The following is a 27,903-nucleotide window of genomic DNA, read 5'->3' as shown; positions in this document are numbered from 1 at the left end:
CTTTTAATGAAAAATAAAAAAGTTGAATATTTGATAAATAATATTATACTGTTTGTTAAATTCTATATCCACAAATGTCGTTTCACAAAATCTCTTCCAAATGTGAATGCATTAAAAAATGACTTTTCTTTATTTTGTTAATCCTTAAAGAAAATTGATACAGTCCCTGCTATTAAATTCTTCTTACTTATATTAGAATATCAGTTTATATAAACCCCTATGTTAGGGAATTTGAATTGTTCTTAAGTTTGCTTATTTATTTTTTAGAATATTGCAATCAGTATTTACTCATCAAATGTTCTCTCCTGAATCGTATGGTAAATTAACTTATTTATAACTGTCTTAATTTATGTTTCAAGAACAATAGTTATTGCACATAGAGTAAGTCGAGACTTTCTTGTTTTACAGCGGAGAAGGAAGACCAGTCCTATATCAACGCAAGCTAATCGAATAAGTCCTTTGTTTCGGGTGAGGAAGGAACATCTGGTGCCCAAAGAAGACAGAAATGTGCGCGAGTCCATTGGTATGTCTTGTATTGAAACAATGCTGTAATATGTAGTACATAATTTGATCACAGTAAATTTGAAATCCGGAAATCAACACCAATAGAGTTAATTTCAACACTTTGAAAGTGTATATATGGGAACCACCCACAAAGTGTTAGTTCAACACTTTCAAAAGTGTTGCCTCTCGCAACACCGACACAGTGTAACAATATGAACACTAAAGCCCCTTTCACACAGCGCTTTGAACCCGGCAAATTGCCGGCAAATTGCCAGAGCGCCTTCTGTGTGAACGCAAACTCGACCCGGGATTTAAGCCGGGATCGATGCCGGGTCGGGACCTATTAACATTGCCGTGTTCAGTCCCGGAACGCGCGCTGTGTGAACAAAAGCCGTAATAATGCCGTGTCGTAGTGATGACGCTGAAGCGCGGGATCGTTCGCCAGCTGTGAAACGGTACGTAAAGCGCAATTTTATGATCGAATCAGAGAAAAAAATGCACAAGCGTGGTTTCTCGAGAGAGAGATCGCAGCTCATAAGCAAACTTAAGACGCTGCTGAGATTACAAGTCACATCGATGTCACGTGTCTTTACGGCATTTTTACGGGTTGTGTGTGAACGCACTCTCTGATTCCGGAAAATCACTGGCAGTGTGAATGAACCAAAATCAAACGAACCCGGATCAAATCCCGGGTCACTTTATCCGTGTATTTTCCGGAATCTCTGTGTGAAAGGGGCTTAAGAGAGTAAAATTTTAACACCAATGCAGAGAACAACAACACTGTTACAGAGCTGGGTGCAGCTTTGTAGCAAACACTGGCAGAGTTAAACTTCTACACTGTTCTGGTGTTGACCTAACACTTTAAAAAAATGGAAATGACAATCTTCTCAACCTTATAGGAGTCAAATTTTACACCATCCTGGTGTTGATGGAACACCTATTTACAAATAAAAAACACTAAAGGAGTTACCAGTTTTTCTTATTAGGGTTTTGCATTACCTACTTTAAAGAACTGTAAAATAAACTAACAATTATTTAATCTGAAAAGAATAAATTCACTTGTTATAACGACAGCATTTTTATAACCGTTTTGGTCACATTTGGTCGGGAAAAAATAATAATTAGCTATTATTATTATCATTAATAGTGAGTGCGCGCGCGCGGCCGGGGCTCTCTCTCTCTCTCTCTCTCTGCTCGTTCTTATATGCCCTGTCAAGCGCGCCCTGTTAAACTGACAGGACTAAAAAAACACATGCAAATGGTAAACTTTCACTCTATGGTTAAACTGTGCAATTAATCCGATAATGATCAACTTCTCCTCCATTTTCTCGGAACTAATGTTTTGGTAGGAACGAAAGTTTACATCGTATGTTTCTCCGGAATCAGCCATCGCGAAGGACGTCTATATTCTGATTGGTTTCTGGCGTTTTGCCGCTGCTTGCCGCTGAACCGCGTCATAGCTCATTACCATAAAGTTGAGCTACTTTCAACTTTCTGATTGACGCCCAAAACGCGACGCCAATGGATTTGCCGCTCCTTGCAGCTGAGAGAAGAGAGAAGCCAGCTTCCATTGAAAATGAATGAATGACTTCCGGTAACTTTGGAAGCTCAAGTCGGCGGCGGTGTGAACGTACAGCTCAAGTTAGAACTGCATGTAATAGAAACAAAATTATAAGTATAACTATCAAACATAGTATTTTGGTTATTTAACTTTAAAATCTATATTTTATTGGATATATTTTATTGTATTTTGGTTAACTGGACGGTATTTTGAGATCGCAATAGACGTGAAGGACGATAATGCGTTAAGAGCTCGCTCAAGTACTGGGGAGCTAAACCATTTAGTGCTTAACATAACCCATAACATTACTATAGTAGAAGTTTGGGGACTAAACGCATAAATAGAAACCGGTTTATTCCACGATCTCGACACCTCAGTGTGGAGATAGGGAAAAAACGGCATTGCCCGACGAGGAGGCTGAGATATAGAGTTTTACTTATATTTTCACTCTCATAATAACCGGCTGGCCAGTAATATTTAACTTAGCAACAGCACTAGATAAAACCTCCTTTTAAAAGCTCCTCTTTATTCAACAGAGTTATGAGCTGACTTGTTTATTTATTTATTCATAAACATCTGCTTTATTCTTTATATTTGTAATTGTTTTGTTCTCTTAACAAAAACACTAACGATACCAATTCCTCGGAACTGGAAATCGCAGCATGAGTGCCTCATCCCGGGGAGGAGAAACCGCAGAGCGTTTAAAGGCAGAGATAGGGCGGGGCCCGTCTCAAACCCCGCTGTTCGATCCATTTGCGATCCCCAAGATGCGCGTCGACGCCGTGCCTCGGCAGCAGCGGGACCCGCGCCTCGGGGAGCGCGCACCGAACCGTCCTCATCGAAGAATGGCCGGCGGGAGCGGAGCGTCCTCACGGACAGCTCCTCGCAATGCTCACAGTCAGCCCCCTCGAGAACTGACTGTTGGCATGCTCCACTCCCAAACAAGCAACACAAAGCTGAAATGTGTGTCCTCCCCACCCGTGATATAACGTGGGCAGGGAACAACACAAGGCTTGCTTGCTCTCTTTTGCCATAATATATATATATATATACAGTACCAGTCAAAAGTTTGGAAACATTACTATTTTTAATGTTTTTGAAAGAAGTCTCTTATGTTCATCAAGCCTGCAGTTAAAAAACAAAACAAAACAAAAAACAGTAATATTATGAAATATTATTACAATTTAAAATAATGGTTCTCTTTCTTAATATATTTTAAAATGTAATTTATTTTTGTGATGCAAAGCTGAATTTTCATCAGCAAGTACTCCAGTCTTTGGTGTCTTATGATCCTTCAGAAATCATTCTAATATGATGATTTGATACTCAGTTATTATCAATGATGGAAACAGTTGTGCTGTTTAATATATTTTTTTGGAATACTTTTTTCAGGATTCATTGAGTAAAACGTTAACAGCATTTATTCATTAAAACAGCATTTATTCAAAATAAAAACATTTCTAACAATATAAATCGTTACCATCACCTTTTATCAATTTAACGCATCCTTGTTGAATTAAAGTACTAATTTCTTTAAAAAAAAAAATTATTGTTACCAAACTTTTGAACGGTAGTGTATATTGTTACAAAAGATTTCTATTCTAAATAAATACAGTTCTTTTTAACTTTTTATTCATCAAATAATCCTGAAAAAAGTATCTCAGGTTATAAAAAAAAATATTAAGCAGCACAACTGTTTCCAACATTGATCATAAATCAGCATATTAGAATGATTTCTGAAGGATCATAAGACACCAAAGACTGGAGTACTTGCTGATGAAAATTCAGCTTTGCATCACAAAAATAAATTACATTTTAAAGTATATTAAAAAAGAGAACCATTATTTTAAATTGTAATAATATTTCATATTACAGTTTTTTTTTTTTAACTGCAGGCTTGATGAGCATAAGAGACTTCTTTCAAAAACATTAAATAGTAACATTTCCAAACTTTTGACTGGTACTGTATATATATATATGTACTCTGCAGTGCCAAATGGGAGGAGCTAGAGCTCCAGCTCCTCCCCTCCCCTCGCTGGAGCTCCAGCTTCACCCCGCTGGATTTAGTGGGCGGGGCCGCGCATGCGCAGGTTAACTTTCTCGCTATCAAAGAGTTACGTCACGATCTGATTTTTTTTCCTGGAATGGGATCAAATATGGACTTTTAATGAAAAATAAAAAAGTTGAATATTTGATAAATAATATTATACTGTTTGTTAAATTCTATATCCACAAATGTCGTTTCACAAAATCTCTTCCAAATGTGAATGCATTAAAAAATGACTTTTCTTTATTTTGTAAATCCTTAAAGAAAATTGATACAGTCCCTGCTATTAAATTCTTCTTACTTATATTAGAATATCAGTTTATATAAACCCCTATGTTAGGGAATTTGAATTGTTCTTAAGTTTGCTTATTTATTTTTTAGAATATTGCAATCAGTATTTACTCATCAAATGTTCTCTCCTGAATCGTATGGTAAATTAACTTATTTATAACTGTCTTAATTTATGTTTCAAGAACAATAGTTATTGCACATAGAGTAAGTCGAGACTTTCTTGTTTTACAGCGGAGAAGGAAGACCAGTCCTATATCAACGCAAGCTAATCGAATAAGTCCTTTGTTTCGGGTGAGGAAGGAACATCTGGTGCCCAAAGAAGACAGAAATGTGCGCGAGTCCATTGGTATGTCTTGTATTGAAACAATGCTGTAATATGTAGTACATAATTTGATCACAGTAAATTTGAAATCCGGAAATCAACACCAATAGAGTTAATTTCAACACTTTGAAAGTGTATATATGGGAACCACCCACAAAGTGTTAGTTCAACACTTTCAAAAGTGTTGCCTCTCGCAACACCGACACAGTGTAACAATATGAACACTAAAGCCCCTTTCACACAGCGCTTTGAACCCGGCAAATTGCCGGCAAATTGCCAGAGCGCCTTCTGTGTGAACGCAAACTCGACCCGGGATTTAAGCCGGGATCGATGCCGGGTCGGGACCTATTAACATTGCCGTGTTCAGTCCCGGAACGCGCGCTGTGTGAACAAAAGCCGTAATAATGCCGTGTCGTAGTGATGACGCTGAAGCGCGGGATCGTTCGCCAGCTGTGAAACGGTACGTAAAGCGCAATTTTATGATCGAATCAGAGAAAAAAATGCACAAGCGTGGTTTCTCGAGAGAGAGATCGCAGCTCATAAGCAAACTTAAGACGCTGCTGAGATTACAAGTCACATCGATGTCACGTGTCTTTACGGCATTTTTACGGGTTGTGTGTGAACGCACTCTCTGATTCCGGAAAATCACTGGCAGTGTGAATGAACCAAAATCAAACGAACCCGGATCAAATCCCGGGTCACTTTATCCGTGTATTTTCCGGAATCTCTGTGTGAAAGGGGCTTAAGAGAGTAAAATTTTAACACCAATGCAGAGAACAACAACACTGTTACAGAGCTGGGTGCAGCTTTGTAGCAAACACTGGCAGAGTTAAACTTCTACACTGTTCTGGTGTTGACCTAACACTTTAAAAAAATGGAAATGACAATCTTCTCAACCTTATAGGAGTCAAATTTTACACCATCCTGGTGTTGATGGAACACCTATTTACAAATAAAAAACACTAAAGGAGTTACCAGTTTTTCTTATTAGGGTTTTGCATTACCTACTTTAAAGAACTGTAAAATAAACTAACAATTATTTAATCTGAAAAGAATAAATTCACTTGTTATAACGACAGCATTTTTATAACCGTTTTGGTCACATTTGGTCGGGAAAAAATAATAATTAGCTATTATTATTATCATTAATAGTGAGTGCGCGCGCGCGGCCGGGGCTCTCTCTCTCTCTCTCTCTCTGCTCGTTCTTATATGCCCTGTCAAGCGCGCCCTGTTAAACTGACAGGACTAAAAAAACACATGCAAATGGTAAACTTTCACTCTATGGTTAAACTGTGCAATTAATCCGATAATGATCAACTTCTCCTCCATTTTCTCGGAACTAATGTTTTGGTAGGAACGAAAGTTTACATCGTATGTTTCTCCGGAATCAGCCATCGCGAAGGACGTCTATATTCTGATTGGTTTCTGGCGTTTTGCCGCTGCTTGCCGCTGAACCGCGTCATAGCTCATTACCATAAAGTTGAGCTACTTTCAACTTTCTGATTGACGCCCAAAACGCGACGCCAATGGATTTGCCGCTCCTTGCAGCTGAGAGAAGAGAGAAGCCAGCTTCCATTGAAAATGAATGAATGACTTCCGGTAACTTTGGAAGCTCAAGTCGGCGGCGGTGTGAACGTACAGCTCAAGTTAGAACTGCATGTAATAGAAACAAAATTATAAGTATAACTATCAAACATAGTATTTTGGTTATTTAACTTTAAAATCTATATTTTATTGGATATATTTTATTGTATTTTGGTTAACTGGACGGTATTTTGAGATCGCAATAGACGTGAAGGACGATAATGCGTTAAGAGCTCGCTCAAGTACTGGGGAGCTAAACCATTTAGTGCTTAACATAACCCATAACATTACTATAGTAGAAGTTTGGGGACTAAACGCATAAATAGAAACCGGTTTATTCCACGATCTCGACACCTCAGTGTGGAGATAGGGAAAAAACGGCATTGCCCGACGAGGAGGCTGAGATATAGAGTTTTACTTATATTTTCACTCTCATAATAACCGGCTGGCCAGTAATATTTAACTTAGCAACAGCACTAGATAAAACCTCCTTTTAAAAGCTCCTCTTTATTCAACAGAGTTATGAGCTGACTTGTTTATTTATTTATTCATAAACATCTGCTTTATTCTTTATATTTGTAATTGTTTTGTTCTCTTAACAAAAACACTAACGATACCAATTCCTCGGAACTGGAAATCGCAGCATGAGTGCCTCATCCCGGGGAGGAGAAACCGCAGAGCGTTTAAAGGCAGAGATAGGGCGGGGCCCGTCTCAAACCCCGCTGTTCGATCCATTTGCGATCCCCAAGATGCGCGTCGACGCCGTGCCTCGGCAGCAGCGGGACCCGCGCCTCGGGGAGCGCGCACCGAACCGTCCTCATCGAAGAATGGCCGGCGGGAGCGGAGCGTCCTCACGGACAGCTCCTCGCAATGCTCACAGTCAGCCCCCTCGAGAACTGACTGTTGGCATGCTCCACTCCCAAACAAGCAACACAAAGCTGAAATGTGTGTCCTCCCCACCCGTGATATAACGTGGGCAGGGAACAACACAAGGCTTGCTTGCTCTCTTTTGCCATAATATATATATATATATACAGTACCAGTCAAAAGTTTGGAAACATTACTATTTTTAATGTTTTTGAAAGAAGTCTCTTATGTTCATCAAGCCTGCAGTTAAAAAACAAAACAAAACAAAAAACAGTAATATTATGAAATATTATTACAATTTAAAATAATGGTTCTCTTTCTTAATATATTTTAAAATGTAATTTATTTTTGTGATGCAAAGCTGAATTTTCATCAGCAAGTACTCCAGTCTTTGGTGTCTTATGATCCTTCAGAAATCATTCTAATATGATGATTTGATACTCAGTTATTATCAATGATGGAAACAGTTGTGCTGTTTAATATATTTTTTTGGAATACTTTTTTCAGGATTCATTGAGTAAAACGTTAACAGCATTTATTCATTAAAACAGCATTTATTCAAAATAAAAACATTTCTAACAATATAAATCGTTACCATCACCTTTTATCAATTTAACGCATCCTTGTTGAATTAAAGTACTAATTTCTTTAAAAAAAAAAATTATTGTTACCAAACTTTTGAACGGTAGTGTATATTGTTACAAAAGATTTCTATTCTAAATAAATACAGTTCTTTTTAACTTTTTATTCATCAAATAATCCTGAAAAAAGTATCTCAGGTTATAAAAAAAAATATTAAGCAGCACAACTGTTTCCAACATTGATCATAAATCAGCATATTAGAATGATTTCTGAAGGATCATAAGACACCAAAGACTGGAGTACTTGCTGATGAAAATTCAGCTTTGCATCACAAAAATAAATTACATTTTAAAGTATATTAAAAAAGAGAACCATTATTTTAAATTGTAATAATATTTCATATTACAGTTTTTTTTTTTTAACTGCAGGCTTGATGAGCATAAGAGACTTCTTTCAAAAACATTAAATAGTAACATTTCCAAACTTTTGACTGGTACTGTATATATATATATGTACTCTGCAGTGCCAAATGGGAGGAGCTAGAGCTCCAGCTCCTCCCCTCCCCTCGCTGGAGCTCCAGCTTCACCCCGCTGGATTTAGTGGGCGGGGCCGCGCATGCGCAGGTTAACTTTCTCGCTATCAAAGAGTTACGTCACGATCTGATTTTTTTTCCTGGAATGGGATCAAATATGGACTTTTAATGAAAAATAAAAAAGTTGAATATTTGATAAATAATATTATACTGTTTGTTAAATTCTATATCCACAAATGTCGTTTCACAAAATCTCTTCCAAATGTGAATGCATTAAAAAATGACTTTTCTTTATTTTGTAAATCCTTAAAGAAAATTTATACAGTCCCTGCTATTAAATTCTTCTTACTTATATTAGAATATCAGTTTATATAAACCCCTATGTTAGGGAATTTGAATTGTTCTTAAGTTTGCTTATTTATTTTTTAGAATATTGCAATCAGTATTTACTCCTCAAATGTTCTCTCCTGAATCGTATGGTAAATTAACTTATTTATAACTGTCTTAATTTATGTTTCAAGAACAATAGTTATTGCACATAGAGTAAGTCGAGACTTTCTTGTTTTACAGCGGAGAAGGAAGACCAGTCCTATATCAACGCAAGCTAATCGAATAAGTCCTTTGTTTCGGGTGAGGAAGGAACATCTGGTGCCCAAAGAAGACAGAAAGGTGCGCGAGTCCATTGGTATGTCTTGTATTGAAACAATGCTGTAATATGTAGTACATAATTTGATCACAGTAAATTTGAAATCCGTAAATCAACACCAATAGAGTTCATTTCAACACTTTGAAAGTGTATATATGGGAACCACCCACAAAGTGTTAGTTCAACACTTTCAAAAGTGTTGCCTCTCGCAACACCGACACAGTGTAACAATATGAACACTAAGAGAGTAAAATTTTAACACCAATGCAGAGAACAACAACACTGTTACAGAGCTGGGTGCAGCTTTGTAGCAAACACTGGCAGAGTTAAACTTCTACACTGTTCTGGTGTTGACCTAACACTTTAAAAAAATGGAAATGACAATCTTCTCAACCTTATAGGAGTCAAATTTTACACCATCCTGGTGTTGATGGAACACCTATTTACAAATAAAAAACAACACTAAAGGAGTTACCAGTTTTTCTTATTAGGGTTTTGCATTACCTACTTTAAAGAACTGTAAAATAAACTAACAATTATTTAATCTGAAAAGAATAAATTCACTTTGAAATAAACACATCACTCTGTATTACTCTTTCAAAACTTTATTCCAGCACAGAGCACCAATACATCTAGCCAGTACTTTAAATTACATGAATACATTTTTTTTTTTTTACAAATAACAGTCCAAAACGATGTAAAATAGACTGTCATTTCCATAGGACATTTGTAAATCAAACGGCTTGTGGTAAAACAATTCGTCAGGTTTTTTGAGCACAAGACTGTTCTCTTGTGCAAAAACACTGAAAGCATGAAGATGTTCAACAAACTCTGATTCCATACATGATGGCAAAAAAAAAATTCCATCCATAATAAAAATGTTAACAATTTTTCCAAAGACAGGTGCATCATCAACCAAGTCTAAGCACACAACAAGACCAGTACGATACTCCGTACCATGACACTTAACCCACGGTGTGACCGTTAATTCACTTGAGAGACCAATGTGGAGCTGCTCAGAAATAAAATCACCGTTTTCAAGGTCGGACAACAATTCTTTTGAAACAGGGCCAGACTCAATACCTTTGATAGTACAGTGCTCCCAGTGATAGGCAATGGCTAGCTGGTGTTTTTTGACAAGTGATTTGGTCAGGTTTTTGAAATTTTTTAGATTTTTCTTAAAAAACCTGTGTTTTGCTTCATACCTCATAGTCCATACATGAATTAATGGGCCAATTTGCCTGATCCAATCAGGGTAGTGAATCATAAGGTGGTGCTTTGGAATCAGATTCCTAGAAGGGTACAACTCCTTGAACAATCGATGATGCTCCACTATCAGATGCTTCAAAAATATTGTCATTCCTTCAGAGATGCAAGGAGAAAATATAATGTTAACAATATGTAAGAGGAGCAACATCAAATGCCAGTGCTTATCCCCTTCTGGGACTACATCTCCAAATATGAGAGGGATGTTCCTAATGAGACACAATTAGTGGTGCACGATATATCGGCCGCCGATATAATATCGGCCGATATGGTCATTTTTTTACACATCGGTATCGTTCCGATGTCAAAATATGGTCGATGTGAACAGGCCGATATTTGACGTGTGAAGTTGAAGATGAAGTTGACGATGCTGACTCGATCTTAGCAGTAGTGAATGTGCCGGAGATAAATACACATTTCATACAGATGACATAAGCAGAGAACAGTCTGTTTTCTTTCGTTTTGAATTGTTCTGTTTAAAAATAGACATTTCAAGCTTTCTATATATGTCCGGTCTGTGAGGCAGGTAGATTTCGGTTCATTTATGAGACGTGCTCCAGGTTCACGCGCCCTCGCCTCCGTGTCCTGATTAAATATTTTCTACTATATTTACTTCTTATTTAATTCAATCCAGGCAAATGGTTGATGAAACATTTATCAAAATTAAGATACAATTAATACAAAACGAAATTAAATTTAAAGACAGGCTTTTTGTGCTTTCTGTTTGAGGTCTCTGTGAAAGTTTTAAAGCAGTCTTAGTGGCGCTCTCAGAGCGCTCACGTCAACTGTCCCGTCCGTAACATTGTTAACGCAGTCCAGTGCGACTTATGTTTTTTTCCTCTTCATGACACATTTTTGACTGATCGTTTTTTGACTCGTAGATATTTGAATATATTGCTTGATATTTCATACCCGTTCGAATTAGATTTTTCTCAAAAGTGACAGCACGTGTGATTTGTGGATTACTGATAAGCGCGAGTGGAGAAACAGGCGTTTATTGATTCATTCTCAGTGTTGAGAAACGTAGCCTTCATGTGTTACGTTATTGTATTAATAATAACTAAAGTAGCCTACCTAATTATGTTACATATTTATTTTGTATGAAAACTAGCGCGTTCGTTACTTATGGATTAAAAAGTAGGCTACCGTTGTATCAGTGCTGCGCGAGCTCTCTCTCTCACAAACACGGACGCGCGCACACACAGAGAGAGAAGATAATTGTAAAATGAAAAATTGACGGGCTAAGTTTAAATTTTGTTCTTGCTTGTTTTTTTTCTGTCAAAATATCAGAAAGTATTTTGTATTATCCATCCGTGTTTTTAAAATTCGTTAAATGACGGACGTTTTACTGTTAACACAGCCCATGTCGGATTCGTCTTATAGCCTAGGCTACTTGTTATTATTTTTAGAATGATTCGTTATGCTATTATTGGACTCCTGTCTATTCATTGTCAACTGTTTTCTATATGTTTGTATTGGCTAACATTTATTCAGTTAATGAGTGTCCTGTTTAAAATGTGCAATGTTCAAACAGACAGCACGTCACAAATAGAAGCCCTTTTCCCTGTGGTATTTTTTAGTATCATATTTGGATATTGGAATAATAAATAAAGTAGCCTATCTTAATTTTACACAATGTTCCTGTTTTTTTGTTGTTGTTGTTTTTACTGTTTTCTAAGGGTTTCTTAATTTTAGACAAGTTGACCAGCACACATTACTGTATATGCAATGCAGTATAATGCATGTGTGTCGTATGTGACATATTTTGCACACAGATAAAGGTGCCCAATATCAGTCATTTCTAAAGTAAAAAAAAAAAAAAAAAAAAAAAAAAAAGTGCTTTGGGAAATAGCTCTTTATTTGATAATCATTAAAATTTGTTTTCTATACAGAGATATCGACATCGGTAAATATCGGTATCGGCCATAACAGCAATATTAATATCGGTTATCGGTATCGGACACAATTTTCACATCGGTGCATCACTAGACACAATGTCTGACTTGCGTTGAGTCCAATGCTGTTTCCAGCTTGTTGAAGGTTAACCTTGGTTGGGCGATTATTTTTGTCCAAATAGCCATAGTTGAAGGCATACAATCTTTGAGGAATGCAATCGCAAGAAATTAGATTGCAACTCATGTATTCAAAAAGCAGTTTCACTTCATACTGTGCAACTCCCTCCAGGATATCATGCATAATATCCAGCACAAAGTTCTCTGATACATTAAAGTAAGTCAAGGTATTGAGTACAGAATTTCTTTTAATACCATAACAGGAGTTTTCATTAGGGTTGTCAGCTAGATACTTATAATGTTCCTCATTTAGGTTTCTGCTACGCAATATCACCCGCGGATCATCCTCACTAAATACTTCCTGTGCTAACACCTTGTCAGTGAGGCAGTGTCTGCAGTAATGTTTCGCAGAAAAAGATTCAACGTAACCAAGAATACCATTTAGACCAAGGTTATCGCCGGTAAATTGCACAATAGTACCAAAGATGGGCTCCTCAGAAAATGACACCTTCATTCCCTCCTGCTCAAGTATTTTCACATCATCAACCAATGAGCCAAGTATTTTGTCCATGCCATAGTTTTTTCCATCCTCAGAATGGAACAAAGAAATTAGATGCATGTTCATTAAGGAAGAATTTATGTGTGCTGGCAGGTTACGAAGCACAAAATATAAACAGCCAAGTTTATGAATCCCATGTTGAGATCCTAATGGGTTTGCCGTTTCGAAATCATCGTAGTAAATTTGGATCTGAAGGGCATTGCTATGGATGGAGTACAAAGGATGGTTTTTGTAATACTGACCGTCACACAAATCTCGATACGTGTCACTTTGCCGTTTCTCTTGAATAAGATTACACACCTCATTATTCCTAAAAATGAATTCAAGAGTCTTCAGAAGAGGGATATATATGAAAGTGTCATTTACTGGAATCTGTTCATACATTCCAGAGATCTTATTCTTTCTTGTATCGTATCTGCAGTGGTGTGCCGTCAGAGCCAGCAGGGCCTTCTCTGCTGGCCCTGTCAAAATAAAAAAAATAAAAAAATTCTATAATTAAATTAATGTGTGTCTGAACATGTCTAAATTCAATTAATGTCTATCAGTACGTTACGATTATATTTCCAGAAAGAATATGGTTATTTTTTTGTGAGTCTGAGCTGGATTTTCCATATGTCATCTAAACGCAGCTCCGTGGACCAGCACTAGTTGTATAGCTAGCCTTCCGTTGAAGCTGCCATTTTCCATTTGATCATAACTTTGACTGACGTGTTTTATCAGCCAATCAAATTGTGAACCGTATGACAGAACGCCCCAGAGGCCCAGCAATGTGTCGACGGCTAGCCCGCGCTGATGTCATCGAGTGGGTGGGCTGATACAATACATGTTTGTGTACAATAACAATTTTCAGGAAAAATAACATTACGATGTCCAGAAATCAATTTCATTAGTACATTGGGTCATTTTGGGTACATTTGTCATTCTAGATCTACTAATATTGTTAGTGCCGAGAATTTCCACGTGACTAAATGCATTGATACTGAATAACTTTCATGTACGGTGATAGTCTAGTGGTAGAACTTTTGACAAGCATGTCAGAGGTTCTGGGTACGAATCCATTAGATCGTTACTGAAGGCCCTGACTGAAACCCCACGGTACGCTACTGCGTATCTGACACCTAAGTGTATTTCAGCAGGTTCAACAACCCCCCATTTCTCACTGAAATATTTTCTCCATTTTGTATCGGTATTAAAATCGGAGAATGGATTATGAAAACTATTAAAAACATCTTCAACTGAACTTCTACTTGTGCTGTCAACAGGCACAACATTTAAAATGTTTTCCCTTAAACTTGTATGGAAATCAGTGACAAAATCCTCCATGCTTTCAACAACTGACATAATAACACTGTTTGCAACACCGTTACCCTGCAATTTAGCTATTATGGATGCACACATTTCTTTGGAACAATCCCTTGAAACAGAAGAACATTCATGCAAACTTGCATCATTATCTGAACTTTGCTCTGTGTTAGACACAACAAGTGATGCTGCTTCACCGGGATTTGGAGCTTGTTGATTTTGTAGTGATACATTCTCACTGTTTGATGCTACACCACTAAAATGAAATCTAGTTAAATGTTTTTTAAAACCTGCATAACTTTTAAATTGCAAGCAACAACCATCCTGAGCACAAACCAGCTCAAATTTCTTGCCAGGATACAAACCATGTACAAGTTTAAGGTGCCGAATTAATTTTACTGTTGAAGCAAGCAGCGTTTTACAGATGTAGCATCTAAACATCATTCAATAACTTCGCTCTGAGCTCCTTTACCCTTGGGCTCTCACTTGTGGTGCCAACATCAATTCCGTAGATTGTAGTCTGGAGAAAAGTGTACATATTTTTGAGTGGAAGATCATAACTGATGCTGAAAACAAAATGGACCTTGAAGAGTTCATCAATTGCTGCAAGTGAAGAGGATTCTTGACAGGGGATGAGCTTTTTATCAACCACAATGAAGAACTGACTGATAGTTTCCTTGCTGCTCCCTGTGGCAAGAATGTATGGTTGACGATTCTCTTCCGCCTCAAGATGTTCCTGTATACTCCGGCATGCCTGAATGAAGAAAACAAACAAACAAAAACACAAATTTGATTAATAGTAATGACAAACAAGTGCAGGTTTATAAGTTAGTAGGGGTGTGACGAGACGCTTACTCCACGAGACGAGATTGGGTTCACGAGAACGAGACAAGACGAGATTTTTACACAATTTTTAAGAAATCCTCAATGATGAAATATATGAATGGAAAATAGTCTTTTATTCAACTGAAAATCACAAAATGCAAAACAATTTAGGTGCATTTTGAAATCAACTTGTAATGAATGTTATTTTACTTCTATTTTAATTAATTCTATGCAGTAAAGGACATGCAAACACTGCAAAATGTTTTGCTATAAACTCTACCGTCTGGCTTCTCCCCTGTACGATTGCACATGAGAACTCTAACTCCTTTCCACAAATCGAACATAAAAAAATAAAACAGTATAAATAAAATAAATATAAATAACTGAAATAACACTTTAAATGCAAACCGTAAGTGTGTATCCATAATCAAAGTACTGCTTTCTCAAAACTACAAGTTCAAACAGAAACACATTTTTTTCTTCAAGCATGAAAAAGAGATAAATGAACTACACAGAACAGCCTAAGATTATGGTAATGTTCTTTTTCAAGAATATAAGCATGTCGACGATTTCTGGCAGCAGTTGAGACCTTTGGCCAGGGCTGCACGATATGAGGAAAAGCTGCGATGTGCGATAACGTACTCGGTTACTAACGTAACCTCGGTTCTCTCTAGAAGAGGGAACGAGTACTGCGTAAGATATCTTACGCTAGGGGAAAATCCTTTTTCCGCGAGATATTGAAGCCAAAAATTATCCTTAATTTTGTAATAATGCAAAAAAACGCGTTGCGGCAGCATGCAGACATAGGCGAGACAGCTCGCGCGCCTATTGGCTGCTCTGCGGCAACTACAGCAGCCTATCGAGCGAGGCCTGGCGTGACGCCAGACCCAATCAGGGCACTTCGCGCCCGCTGCGTCACGTCCTGCCGAAATGGGCGTGGTCTAGGCCTATAAATACCGCTCGCAGGCAGCTATTATCTGGTTTTTCATCATCGAAGCAACCAGAGCGTGTGCATGCACGGCAAGATACGCAGTACTCGTTCCCTCTTCTAGAGAGAACCGAGGTTACGTTAGTAACCGAGTACGTTCTCTTACGAGAGGTCTCTCGTACTGCGTAAGATATCTTACGCTAGGGGACCCAATGCAAAACGCTGTGCATGCTGAGATCTGACACCAAAGACCCAAAGGTGAAAACCCGGGGTACATATAGTGCACAATCACTCAGGGAACTCCCAGGGAGTCCGGGAAGAGGGAGGGGCGAAGCCGCACTCTTCCACATATGGCAGCGTCGCTGAGACGCGAATTTCATCATACAGACAGGGCGGGGTACGGCCTGAACTGATGGGGGAATGTGGGTCTTACACAGTTTGCCCAGGCACATCTCGTGCTGCTACTTTTTTACTGTCGAACATTGAGCTGTGCTCAGTAGACGCAGCATTCTGAGCTGATCGCATCAGGTCAGACAATACTGGTAAACTTAGACCGACAGCAGCCTGGCCTGCAGGGCGGGAACCTCTAGGTTATAAAACCTTATAAATGTAGACGGGGAGGCCCAGCCTGCCGCCATACAAATGTCTTGCAAGGCAATCCCACTTGACCAGGCCCACGAAGAGGCCATGCCTCTCGTGGAGTGCGCTCTGACACCCAACGGGCACTGCATGCCCTTGGAGGCGTATGCCAGCGCTATAGCATCAACTATCCATCTGGATAGGCTCTGTTTCGACGCGGCTAGTCCCTTAGAATGTCCGCTAAACGAAACAAAGAGCTGCTCCGTCTGTCTGAAACCAGACGAGCGAGACACATAAGCTCGTAATGCCCTGACTGGGCAAAGGAGGCTCGCGTCTCTTTCCTCATCAGGGACCGGTAGGGCTGACAGGGAGATAACCTGCGCCCTAAACGGTGTGTTGAGGGATTTTGGAACATAACCGTGCTTAGGTTTGAGTATAACTTTTGAGTCATTAGGCCCAAACTCCATGCACGCCGCGCTCACAGAGAGCGCGTGTAGGTCCCCTATGCGCTTCACTGAAGCGAGAGCCAGCAGAAACACAGTCTTGAAAGACAGGTGTTTCAAATCGATTGACTGTAAAGGCTCAAATGGCGCACCTTTAATGGCTTCCAGAACCGTAGAAAGGTCCCATACGGGGACTGAGGGAGGTCTGGGAGGATTCAGTCTCTTAGCCCCTCTAAGGAAGCGGATGACTAAATCGTTCCTTCCTATTGACTGACCAAGCGTTGTTTCTGAGAACGCTGCTATAGCCGCCACATAAACTTTGAGCGTGGAGGGGGCCCTGCCCCCATCCAACAGCTCTTGTAGGAAGGAAAGCACCTCCGCCACACCACAGTCTGTGGGTGACACACCACGGGCTGTGCACCAGCCCGAAAACACTGACCATTTCGAGGAATAGAGTCGTCTCGTAGACGGGGCTCTAGCCTGCGTGATCGTGTTTAATACTCCTTTAGGGAGTCCAACATGTACCCGTTGATGGCCCAGACATGAAGGGACCATAGTTCCGGGTGAGGATGCCAGATCGAACCGTGGGCCTGTGAGAGGAGGTCTCTCCTCACTGGTACTGGCCACGGGGCAGTACTTGCTAACTGCATCACGACTGGGAACCAAGGTTGGTTTTTCCAGAACGGTGCCACCAGCAGTACTGAGCATCCTTCTTCCCTGATCCGTTCTATCACCTGAGGCAGGAGAGAGACGGGGGGAAAAGCATAGAGCGGGCGGCGGGGCCACACATGGGCCAGCGCGCTCCTGCTCTTGGAGAAAAATTCCTGACAGTGAGCGTTTTCTTGAGACGCAAACAGGTCTACTTCCGCTCTGCCGAATTTCTTCCACAGCAGTTGGACTGTCTGTGGGTGTAGAGACCACTCGCCTGCCGGAACATTGTTCCTGGACAGTCTGTCCGGTCCTATATTCAGGATCCCTGGCACGTGCGCTGCTCTGAGCGAGCGCAGGTTGCACTGAGCCCATACCAGGAGGCGTTCTGCCAGCCTGTACAGGTTCTTGGACCTGAGGCCGCCCTGGCGATTTATGTAGGACACCACAGACATGTTGTCCGAACGGACCAAGACGTGGCGTCCTTTTATCTGGGGACAAAAACGCGTCAGCGCGTTGTCTAGGGGTGCAACGGATCAAAAAACTCACGGTTCGGATCGTTTCTCGGATCAGAGTCACGGATCGGATCATTTTTCGGATCAGCAAAAAAAAAAAAAGACAATACAAATAAACATAAGCCTTTTATGTTATAAGTTATTTATACTTATAAGTTTTGTCTTTTTGTTTATTAACACTTTTAAATTATTAAATAAAAATATATAAAATCAACAGCAACGGGATGTCGTAACGTGGCTCAAGCACTTTCAGCATGTGTTTAAAGCCCTCGTTTTGCACAACCGAATATGGCCTCATGTCTGCACCTATAAACACACTGATAGCGTTTGTGATGGCTTTAGCCCGGTCTGATTGTGAAACGTTGAGCAGCCTTCGTTTTCACTCATGTCAGTGAAACACCGGGGTGATGTCGCTTCAAATGCGTGGCCATAGGGATGTCCCGATACCACTTTTTCACTTCCGATATGATACCGATGCCGCAGCTTTGGCTAGTTGCCGATACCGATATCAATCCGATATTTTTATTTTATTCTTGAATACAGCACAACAACAGTTGATAATGAAAGACTGCCACCCTTTATTCAAAAGGCCTTGAGATATGTTTGGTAATTGTACCTGAATGAATTTAAAATTAATTTGCTATATTTCAGATCAATATACTTGTTTCCTTAAAATTTTAATTAACTTTAACTTTATTCTCATCTGAATTATAAATAATTTATTTCTGTATAAAATAATACTACCATTAAAAACACATTTGATTTTCTATTAGTATTAGTGTTCGATTAGTGCTCTGTTTTAGGACAAGAAATGAAAACCAATGCAATATGATGAATGTCCAAAAGATGAGATAATATTTGCTTTTAAACAGTGTGTGTGTGATTTTGGTTGGGTGTCAGTTGTAGGTTACAGTTTGACAAGTTTAAAGTTTGACAAAAGCACGATTTTGTGTTTTACACAAATATAATTAGGCTAAACACTTTTTGCAGTTTTAATGATGTCCTGTACAAAATGACGGAGTATGTTTTTATGTTTCCACTGTTCGATCGCGCCCGTGCCTCTCTCTCTCTCTCTGACACACACACACACACAATCCAGCATTGCAATCTTGACAACGCAGCCTGTTCATTTTGCTGCGTTCACACCAAACGCGAATAGAGCGTCAAATTTGCGTCTAGTTCTATGCTTGAACAGTTTGAATCCATTCGCGCGTCCAAAGCGAATAAAGACGTGCCGCGCGCGTATAATGATAAAGCGAGCATTTGAAGCGAAATAGACGCGTGTTCAAAGCTAAGGCGGGGCTACAGATTCCTAGTTTCCACAGTGCCTACACACCGTCACGGTTTTATCCACTAACCTCTTTTCCTTCATCATTATATTTGACAGGGAAGCCAAAATGCTTTAAATGAAGCGGGGCGTTCAAGCTCCTCCGTTCCTCCGCTCGCTATGACCACGCTGTGTGTGGACTGAACATGCGCACAACTTTTTTTTTTCATAAATCAATCCGCGGATCACGTGTGTGCCGAACCGAAGATATTGATCCGAACGGATCACGGATCAATGATGATCCGTTGCACCACTAGCGTTGTCTACTGCCAGCATTTCGAGGCAGTTTATGTGCAGGAGCTTCTCCCGTTCCGACCACTGGCCGAAGAACGGTCTGCCCTCGAGCAGCGCTCCCCATCCCGAGGTGGACGCGTCCGTAGACACCACTTTCACCCTCGAGGAAGTCCCCAGGCTTACACCTGATTGGTACCAGTCGTTCGCTCTCCAAGGTTTCAGAGCTGTGACGCACTTCTGATTGACCCTGAGGCGAAGCGAACCGGATGCCCACGCTCTGCGTGGGACTCGCGCTTTCAGCCAAAACTGCAGCGGGCGCATGCGGAGCAGGCCCAGCTGGAGCACTGACGATGCTGAGGCCATGAGACCTAGCATCTTCTGAAATTTCTTGAGCGGGACAGACGCGCCGCAGCGAAACGCGTTCGCTGTGCGTTGAATGTCTACCGCGCGCTGTGGCGATAGTCGCGCTACCATGGACAGCGAGTCCAATTCTGTGCCCAGGAAAGATATCTTCTGACTGGGTAACAGAGAGCTCTTCGCCCAATTGACACTGAGACCCAAATCCTCGAGGTGATCGAGTAAAATGGTCGTGTGTTCTATGAGCACTGCGCGAGATTGCGCTAGAATCAGCCAATCATCCAAATAGTTCAGCACTCGCATGCCTCTCATTCTGAGGGGTGCGAGCGCCGCGTCCATGCACTTCGTAACTGTACGGGGTGCCAGGGACAAACCGAATGGCAGGACTGTGTACTGATATGCCTGGCCCTCGAAGGCGAATCTCAAATATCGCCTGTGACGTGACGCTATCTGTATTTGAAAATACGCGTCTTTCAGATCTATTGACACAAACCAATCTCCTTGGCGAATCTGCACAAGGATTTGTCTGGTCGTGAGCATCCTGAACTGTCGCTTCACAAGCACTTTGTTCAGTTGCCTTAGATCTAGTATGGGTCTGAGACCCCCGTCTTTTTTCGGTACCAGGAAGTATCTGCTGTATAGCCCTCCTTCGCTCTGGACTTGAGAGAGGGGCTCTATGGCCCCTTTGCTCAATAGTTTCGCCACTTCGGCTCGAAGTAAATGTGCTACTTCTGTTTTTACCGTGGTCTCGACGCGCGCCACATAGCGGCGAGGGCGTCGGCGAAACTGCAGCGAATAGCCTCTTTTTATAATGTTCAGCACCCACTTCGAAACCCCGGGCAGCTTTGCCCACGCGTCTGCATGGATAGCTAGGGGTTGAATACGAAGCGCGCTCCGCTCGCTCAGCGATGGAGAAGCTTCGGCGTGCTGCAACACAAGCATCGCGCTCGTGACATTTGAGGCATGGGGCGCGCTGATAACAGCGGGCAGATTGCCCGCGCTCGACTCCTCTGCGGTGGTCAGCCGCGAGGGGGAGGGCTGGGCGGTTCCCGTGGGAACTGTCATGTCTATGTGTGGATGTGGGCGCGGGACAGCGGGCACATTTATCACACCGAAAGCATCGTTCGCTTGCGTGAAGCGAGTGCACGTTGGTTTCGTTTTTACAGAAACCGTGAGACATGCATAACGCGGTGTTAGTGGGCACTGGGTAGTGGGCACATTCACCATGTTTGAAGCGCAACCGATCGGAGTCGGTTTTATGTGCGCGAGCCCTGTGTGACAGGCTGTGCTTGTGTGTAGGGATGGGCACTGGGCAGTGGGCATTCTTACTACACATGAAACACCATCGGCCGTGGCCGGGACACCAGAAAATACACTCTTTTGGGGATTTATCTGGGTAGCCGTGAAAACGGCATTTGTGTGCAGGCAAGCGGGTGACAGAACCGACTTGTTGGCTGCAGAAAACACTGGAACAGTCACATTTGCTGGAACTGGACGAGCGAATAGCTTTGGTGTGAGTCTGGCCGCAGCGGGACTTAAACACCGTCGTTTTCCTAGCTGTGCTAGGACGACTCCGGGGCCTCGGGCTTCACCGTAATCCTAGGTCGCGAGCCACGTACAGCGGGGCGGCGACCGGATGAGCGGGAGCGCGGTCTCGCGCTTCGGGCCTGGCGGCGCTGTGAAGTGGAGGCAGTGGACGGTGGCTGTGGCTGTGAGCTCTGAGCAGACGGTTTCGCACGGCCTGCTGCAGAGCTGGAGCGCTTCGGGAGGAAGTGCTTCATAGCCTGTGACGCTTTCTGTACCTCTGCGAATCTCTCCGTGAAATCCTTGACGGAGGATCCAAAGAGGCCTGTGGCGGAAAGCGGGGCGTCGAGGAACGCGGTGCGCTCAGACTCGGCCATTTCCGAGAGCGTCAGCCAAAGATGTCTCTCAGTCACGGTGAGAGAAGGCCATATTCCGTCCAATGGCTTGCGCTGCAGACTTAGTAGCACGGAGAGCGAGGTCCGTGGCACTCCTTAAGTCCGGCACGCAGATCGCGTCAGGTCCTTCCTCATCCAGCTTACGGAGGAGATCGGCCTGGAAGATCTGAAGCGTTGCCATGGTGTGCAGCGCTGACGCAGCTTGCCCGGCGGCGGAGAAAGCGCGGCGGAGCAGGCTTGACGTCGTGCGGCAAGCTTTAGAGGGTAGGGCCGACTTAGCACGCCGTCCAGCGGAGGGCGGGCATAAGTGGGCCGCTATCGCCTCTTCGACCGGCGGCAGCGAAAGGTATCCTTTGTTCTTGGCATCGTCAACAGCGGAGAATGCCAAAGAAACAGCAGGACGCACTCTAGCCGAATAGGGGGCGTTCCAGGACTTGGCGACTTCTTCGTGTAACTCAGGAAGAAAAGGCGCCGGTCTGGACGCAGGCGAAGCGCGCTCCCCAGGCAGGAAAAATCCATCCAGCCGGTTGTGAGCGGGCTGCTCAGGCGAAGACCACTCGAGGCCGAGGCTCGCCGCGGCCTGTGCGAGTACTCGCATGAGCTCCGTCTCGATGGACGCTCTCTTGCCTGACGACGTGCGGGCAGGGGGCTTGGGGTCCTCAGAGCCCGCCCAATCCTCACTGCCTGACGCCAGGATAGAGCAGGAATCATCCTCTCCCAGCAGGGCTTCCTCATCCACGATGTCAACGGAAGCGGCGGCAGACGGCGGCCGCTGTCCGTCAGGAAGCGAGGCTGACGAAGCCGGGGAAGCAAGCGGGCGAACCGGCGAGCTTTGGCGGCTGAGGGAGGGTTCCGGGGCCCGCTGGGCACGGCGCTTTTTACGGCGCGACGCTGCAGCGGGCAGGGGAGCAGTCTCGGTGAAGAAGGCTAGGCGAGTCCTCAGAGTCGCCATTGCCATCAGCTCGCAGTGAGGGCAGCCGCCGTCAGCGAGCGCGAGAACTGCATGTTCCTCACCCAGGCAGGAAACGCAAACCACGTGGCGGTCCCCGTCGCTGAGTGTGGCTCTGCACGAGCCGCAGGAAGGCATCTTTAAAAAGACGCTAGCTCTTTTAGAATGTGTGTCGCGGCGACACACACACACAAAAGTACAGTGTAATAAGGAAAGGATATAAGCGCCGGAAAGCGCAGCAGGAAGGCAGGAAGGCGGCGCGGCCAGCGACTTCAGTGACTCGTCCCGCTGAAGGTGCTCTCTCTCAGACGGCGCGGCTTCTTCTCCGGCTCCAGCGATGCGTGTGCTTCGCTTGAAGGATGAAAAATCAGATAATAGCTGCCTGCGAGCGGTATTTATAGGCCTAGACCACGCCCATTTCGGCGGGACGTGACGCAGCGGGCGCGAAGTGCCCTGATTGGGTCTGGCGTCACGCCAGGCCTCGCTCGATAGGCTGCTGCAGTTGCCGCAGAGCAGCCAATAGGCGCGCGAGCTGTCTCGCCTATGTCTGCATGCTGCCGCAACGTGTTTTGCATTATTACAAAATTAAGGATAATTTTTGGCTTCAATATCTCGCGGAAAAAGGATTTTCCCCTAGCGTAAGATATCTTACGCAGTACGAGAGACCTCTCGTAAGAGAACATTGTTTAATATTGCGATGTCGGATATGTGAATGTTAGCTATACTGTTCCCATGTCTTAGTGCTTTAATAGGTTATTTGCATGATAGGTCAAATGTTTATTACCTGCCTGGTTCAGATTACACTATTTTAGCACGATTTTGGCACGATCCGTTTCGTGGAGATTCGGACAACGGGCGTCGGGACGCAAGATTCGATCGTTTCATTTCGTATAGTGTGTCATAGTGGGCGATAACCTACGCGTCTGCGATGCTTCAGGACATCACGACAGAAAGACTAGCATGTTTAATTTTAACGGTCCTCCACGACGGGTTGAATGCGAGCGAGAGTGAGTGTGCGCGAGTGAGTGAGAGTGCGAGCAACAGTGAGTGAGCGTGTGTGTGTGTGCGCGAGTGAGTGAGTGAGTGAGCGAGGGACAGTGAGTGTGTGTGTGTGTACGCGGAGTGTGTGTGTGATTGGCCCAGCACACAAATGATTTAAAAGTGGCAGGGGCATCTTCAATACTAATTTCACCCTCACGCTCCATCACTGACATCACAACAACTCACGAGACAATAGGCTTGTTTGAGATGAGCAAAATCTGCGCAGAATCGATCACCGGTGATCAGCGCGAGATGCATGCCGGTTAGAAATGTGTCCGAGTGCGGTCCGCCTTGCTCTGATGTCATGCTGACGTATGTCAAAAAACTCTCGCGAGCGCAAGCCGCACGTGTCGGATTCTGCAGTCGAGCGCAGTTGCTCTCCACTGACTGCGCTGATCAAAAGCATGATGGGAAACGACTTACTGACGACACAGCTTAATGATCATTGGTTTAAACAACCGTGATGTATTGTTCTCTTTTAAAATGTTTGATTTTAAAACTCTGATATCATGTTTTATGTGTATACGTTATGTGTGAATATTCCCAAACTATCTGACAGTGCGATCTCTATGGGTTATGCAATGTAATTTTTATAATAAAAAAATAAAATAAAAACACATGTCTGTATTAAAGAAAAAAAAGATTGATAAACATGTATTTGGAATGGAATTAAATAAGTAGGCTACTTATGGGTGTCTTGTTCATTATATTTATTTTCATATAAAAGCAACAGAACTTAAATTCCATCCAGTTTATTAGCAACACTCTGCACGAGCGTGAATCCCGTGAATCCCGCGATATCCATCTTTGATCTCACAGGTGTCAGATCCACTGCGTGAAGAGCGAACTGTCCGGCTTGCCTGCTCTTTTTTCACTCCTCCTCTCACTGCAGCCGCCTACTCTCGCATACATTTCAGGCGAGGCAAGTCGCATCTCAAACAAGCCTAAAGTTTCACCTCGACGAGAAATCTCGTCGCGTTTTAATCTCGCGAGATCTCGTAACACGAGATCTCGTCACACCCCTATCAGTTAGCATAAATTTTAGTCTTTTTAGCTTGATTGAACATTGTACAGAACAAGAGACACTCCAGAAGAAAACAGTATATGCACCAACTAGCTGTTAAAGGTGATTTTTAAGCATGACATTTTTTTTTTTTTTTTTGTAAGCCATGAAATGACTTGAGACTCGACTCGGACTTCAGCTTAAAGACTTGTGAACATCTCTGGTTTAGATCATTTACATTTAGATAACTTACTATATTTACCCCCATTTACAGTTCATCTAATAGTGAATTATAAGATGGAGAAATTAACGGCGCAAATTTAAGTATAACGCTTATAGCCCTTGTATTTTGTCACCAATAACCTACTTTTTGAAATACCACCACGTGATCAACAGCCTGAGAAATACTGATCTTGTGGGTTTTTTCTTCTTCCTGAAGCCTGGGGTGACGAGATACAGAAGTAGAAGGAAGGATGATAGGTCACTGTCCCATTCTGAAAAACACAAAACATATGTTAAATGTCTACACTACAATAACTAAGTTAAGCAGATTTTAAACCATTGCAAGTTAGTTCTGTACAACTCTACCTGGGGAATCCTGTTCCTCCCTTTTCTCTTTGGCAGATGACAGTAATCTTTTCAGCAGTGGAGTGGAAGTCAAGGTTTCTGCTAGCCTGATAACCTTTGCTTTGAAGACAGTTGGCCACCTTTCAAAAAGTCTGGAAGCAGATTCTGACCCAAAGAGGAGCGTGAAGTCCTGAAGAATCTGAAGCAGTTTGCAGAAAACATGTAAAGAAATTACCATAAAATATTACATTTCTTAACAAGCTAAATGTGTTTTCAACAAAGCAGACTATTTGACAATTCTCTGAAACTAGCATTTCAATTTGGTCAAAAAAAAAGGAAAGACAAAATCCATACCAATCCTTTAGTATCCAGGAATCGAGGAAAAACTGAGAGAATGGTGGTGGATTTCTCTGGATCATGGATAAGGTGCTGTCTGTATTCAAACGTGGTCCTCATCTTCTGCATGATGACATCACGGTCACTTGTATGATTCATCAAGGAGATAGCCTCTAAACTTTGGTCATTATCTAGCTGATCTTCACGGTGACACAGCTGTCTGTCAAGCAAAGGGCCTCCCTTTTCCTCTGTTTTTGGATCATCCTTATTTGCAGAAGGTTTTGTCCCCCGTTGTACTGTTTTGAGGCGCCATGACAAGAACCCAGTGTTTTTTTGGCCATCATAAAAATGTTCCTTATGAAATGACACAAATTAAAACTCAAAATTGTAACCCTCCATCGAAAATGACAACTTCTTAGAAAGACATTTCTAAATGATCACAAAAATACTGAATGTTCTAATCTCACATTATGACTTACATATCCAGTCCTCCCTTGGGGATCTCTGAGTGAGGGAAACAAGGTGATAATTCCCAAACCATAGTTCTGTTTGGTAAGTCGATGTGGGACTCTCCTGAAAAATGGAAACACTCAATGTTACTTCACAATGATGAGAATTGTTTAAAAATATATAACTAAACTACTCTTATTTTCAGAACAATCAACAGCTTATTACTTAAAATTTGTAGCACCCAACTAATATAGTTCACAATTTATATACTATCTTATACTACAGGGCCGTTGAATGCTTGAATCTGATTGGTTGACGAACGTTCTAAGGTGTGCATTATTTTCAGGGAAACGCACGGCTAAAGTAGTTCCAGGCAGGTCTCGACCGCATTACAGTTCCATATCACTTCGCGTAGTCAACTGTAATAACGGAAAATAGGATACAATTCATAACAAGAAAAAGCATTTCGCCCCATGCGCTTGATCTGCAATTTTCAATGTCTAGCTTCACAATCAATAGAAACATGTTGTTTAATTTGAATAAATAAACTATAAAGTCCTATCTATAATCAATAGAAAATTAAACTGAATATAGGCTAAATAAATGGGATAGTCCTGCAGCATGGATTTTTATTGCAGATAATTTAACAAATAAATAATTATTGATAGGCCTACTTGTTAAAAGGGCTTTGGGTTTCATTTATTTGGCTAGTCTACTGTCATCTGTCAATAATAGAAAACATCTCTCTCTAATAACTGCATTAATAACTGCATAAAGCCGGGAACACACTTTAAGGCCGGTTATGAATGTAATTTGATACTTATGACTGATCATGCCCAAACGCGTGTTCAGCGCGTTCAGTCTGTGTTCAAAGTCGGTGTTTAAAATCTGCTGCAGTCGATGAAAACAGTCAGAGAATGTGTCAGCTAGTCGTGTGTCCCCAGCATTAGTCTGCTATCAGCGGCTCAAACCTCCGTTACTAACTCTACCTAACCCTAACCCTAACCCAGCATTAGTCTGCTATCAGCGGCTCAAACCTCCGTTACTAACTCTACCTAACCCTAACCCTAACCCAGCATTAGTCTGCTATCAGCGTCGCAAACCTCCGTTACTAACTCTACCTAACCCTAACCCTAACCCAGCATTAGTCTGCTATCAGCGGCTCAAACCTCCGTTACTAACTCTACCTAACCCTAACCCTAACCCAGCATTAGTCTGCTATCAGCGGCTCAAACCTCCGTTACTAACTCTACCTAACCCTAACCCTAACCCAGCATTAGTCTGCTATCAGCGGCTCAAACCTCCGTTACTAACTCTGAAATGACGTTTTGGAATTAGCAACGGAGGCATGGGATTAGATGCGTAAGAAATTAGTCCTACATACAAGAGCGTTTTAATGACAAAAACTTTACAAACGTCTTGAAATACATAATCTGAACAATGTTTCGAGGTGTGGTAATGTTGTGGCCAATTCTCTGTCTCTGGTTCAGGTCTTCAATATCAGGTTCAGGTCTCAGAAGAAATCTTTCAGAGTCGAAGTTTCAGGTCTCAGAAGTAACTTTATTGAACAATTCAACAAAGTGAGATGGTAGCTAAGCATCTAATTTTACAATGGTTTTCTCTCAGATCTTATACCTTTTCTCTCATCCCTTGGTGTCCAATTTCCTCGCTTGGTGACCAATTAGCGTTATCATGGTTATCTTTTTC

The 27,903-nt window shown here is 42.1% G+C and overlaps 1 protein-coding gene and 1 long non-coding RNA gene across 2 annotated transcripts in view; both read left to right on the top strand.

The window, feature by feature from the left end:
- LOC309510013 (uncharacterized protein) overlaps positions 1-27,903 on the top strand; it is a gene marked incomplete at its 3' end in the record, with an annotated part of 1,894,646 nt that overhangs the window by 571,906 nt on the left and 1,294,837 nt on the right. The gene's annotated exons all lie outside the window — the stretch shown is intronic.
- The window catches only part of LOC309510064, a 40,068-nt gene continuing 16,803 nt past the window's right edge, over positions 4,639-27,903 (top strand). The window contains exons 1-2 of the long non-coding RNA XR_014210184.1: positions 4,639-4,733; positions 8,861-8,959. This is a non-coding gene — a long non-coding RNA (uncharacterized lncRNA). The remainder of the gene's footprint in view (positions 4,734-8,860; positions 8,960-27,903) is intronic.

This window comes from Leuciscus leuciscus (assembly GCF_965113295.1).
Source record: "Leuciscus leuciscus genome assembly, contig: SUPER_11_unloc_1, whole genome shotgun sequence".
NCBI lineage: Eukaryota > Metazoa > Chordata > Actinopteri > Cypriniformes > Leuciscidae > Leuciscus > Leuciscus leuciscus.
Note: the sequence above shows the minus strand (reverse complement) of the source record. Positions and strands in the feature narration are given on the sequence as shown.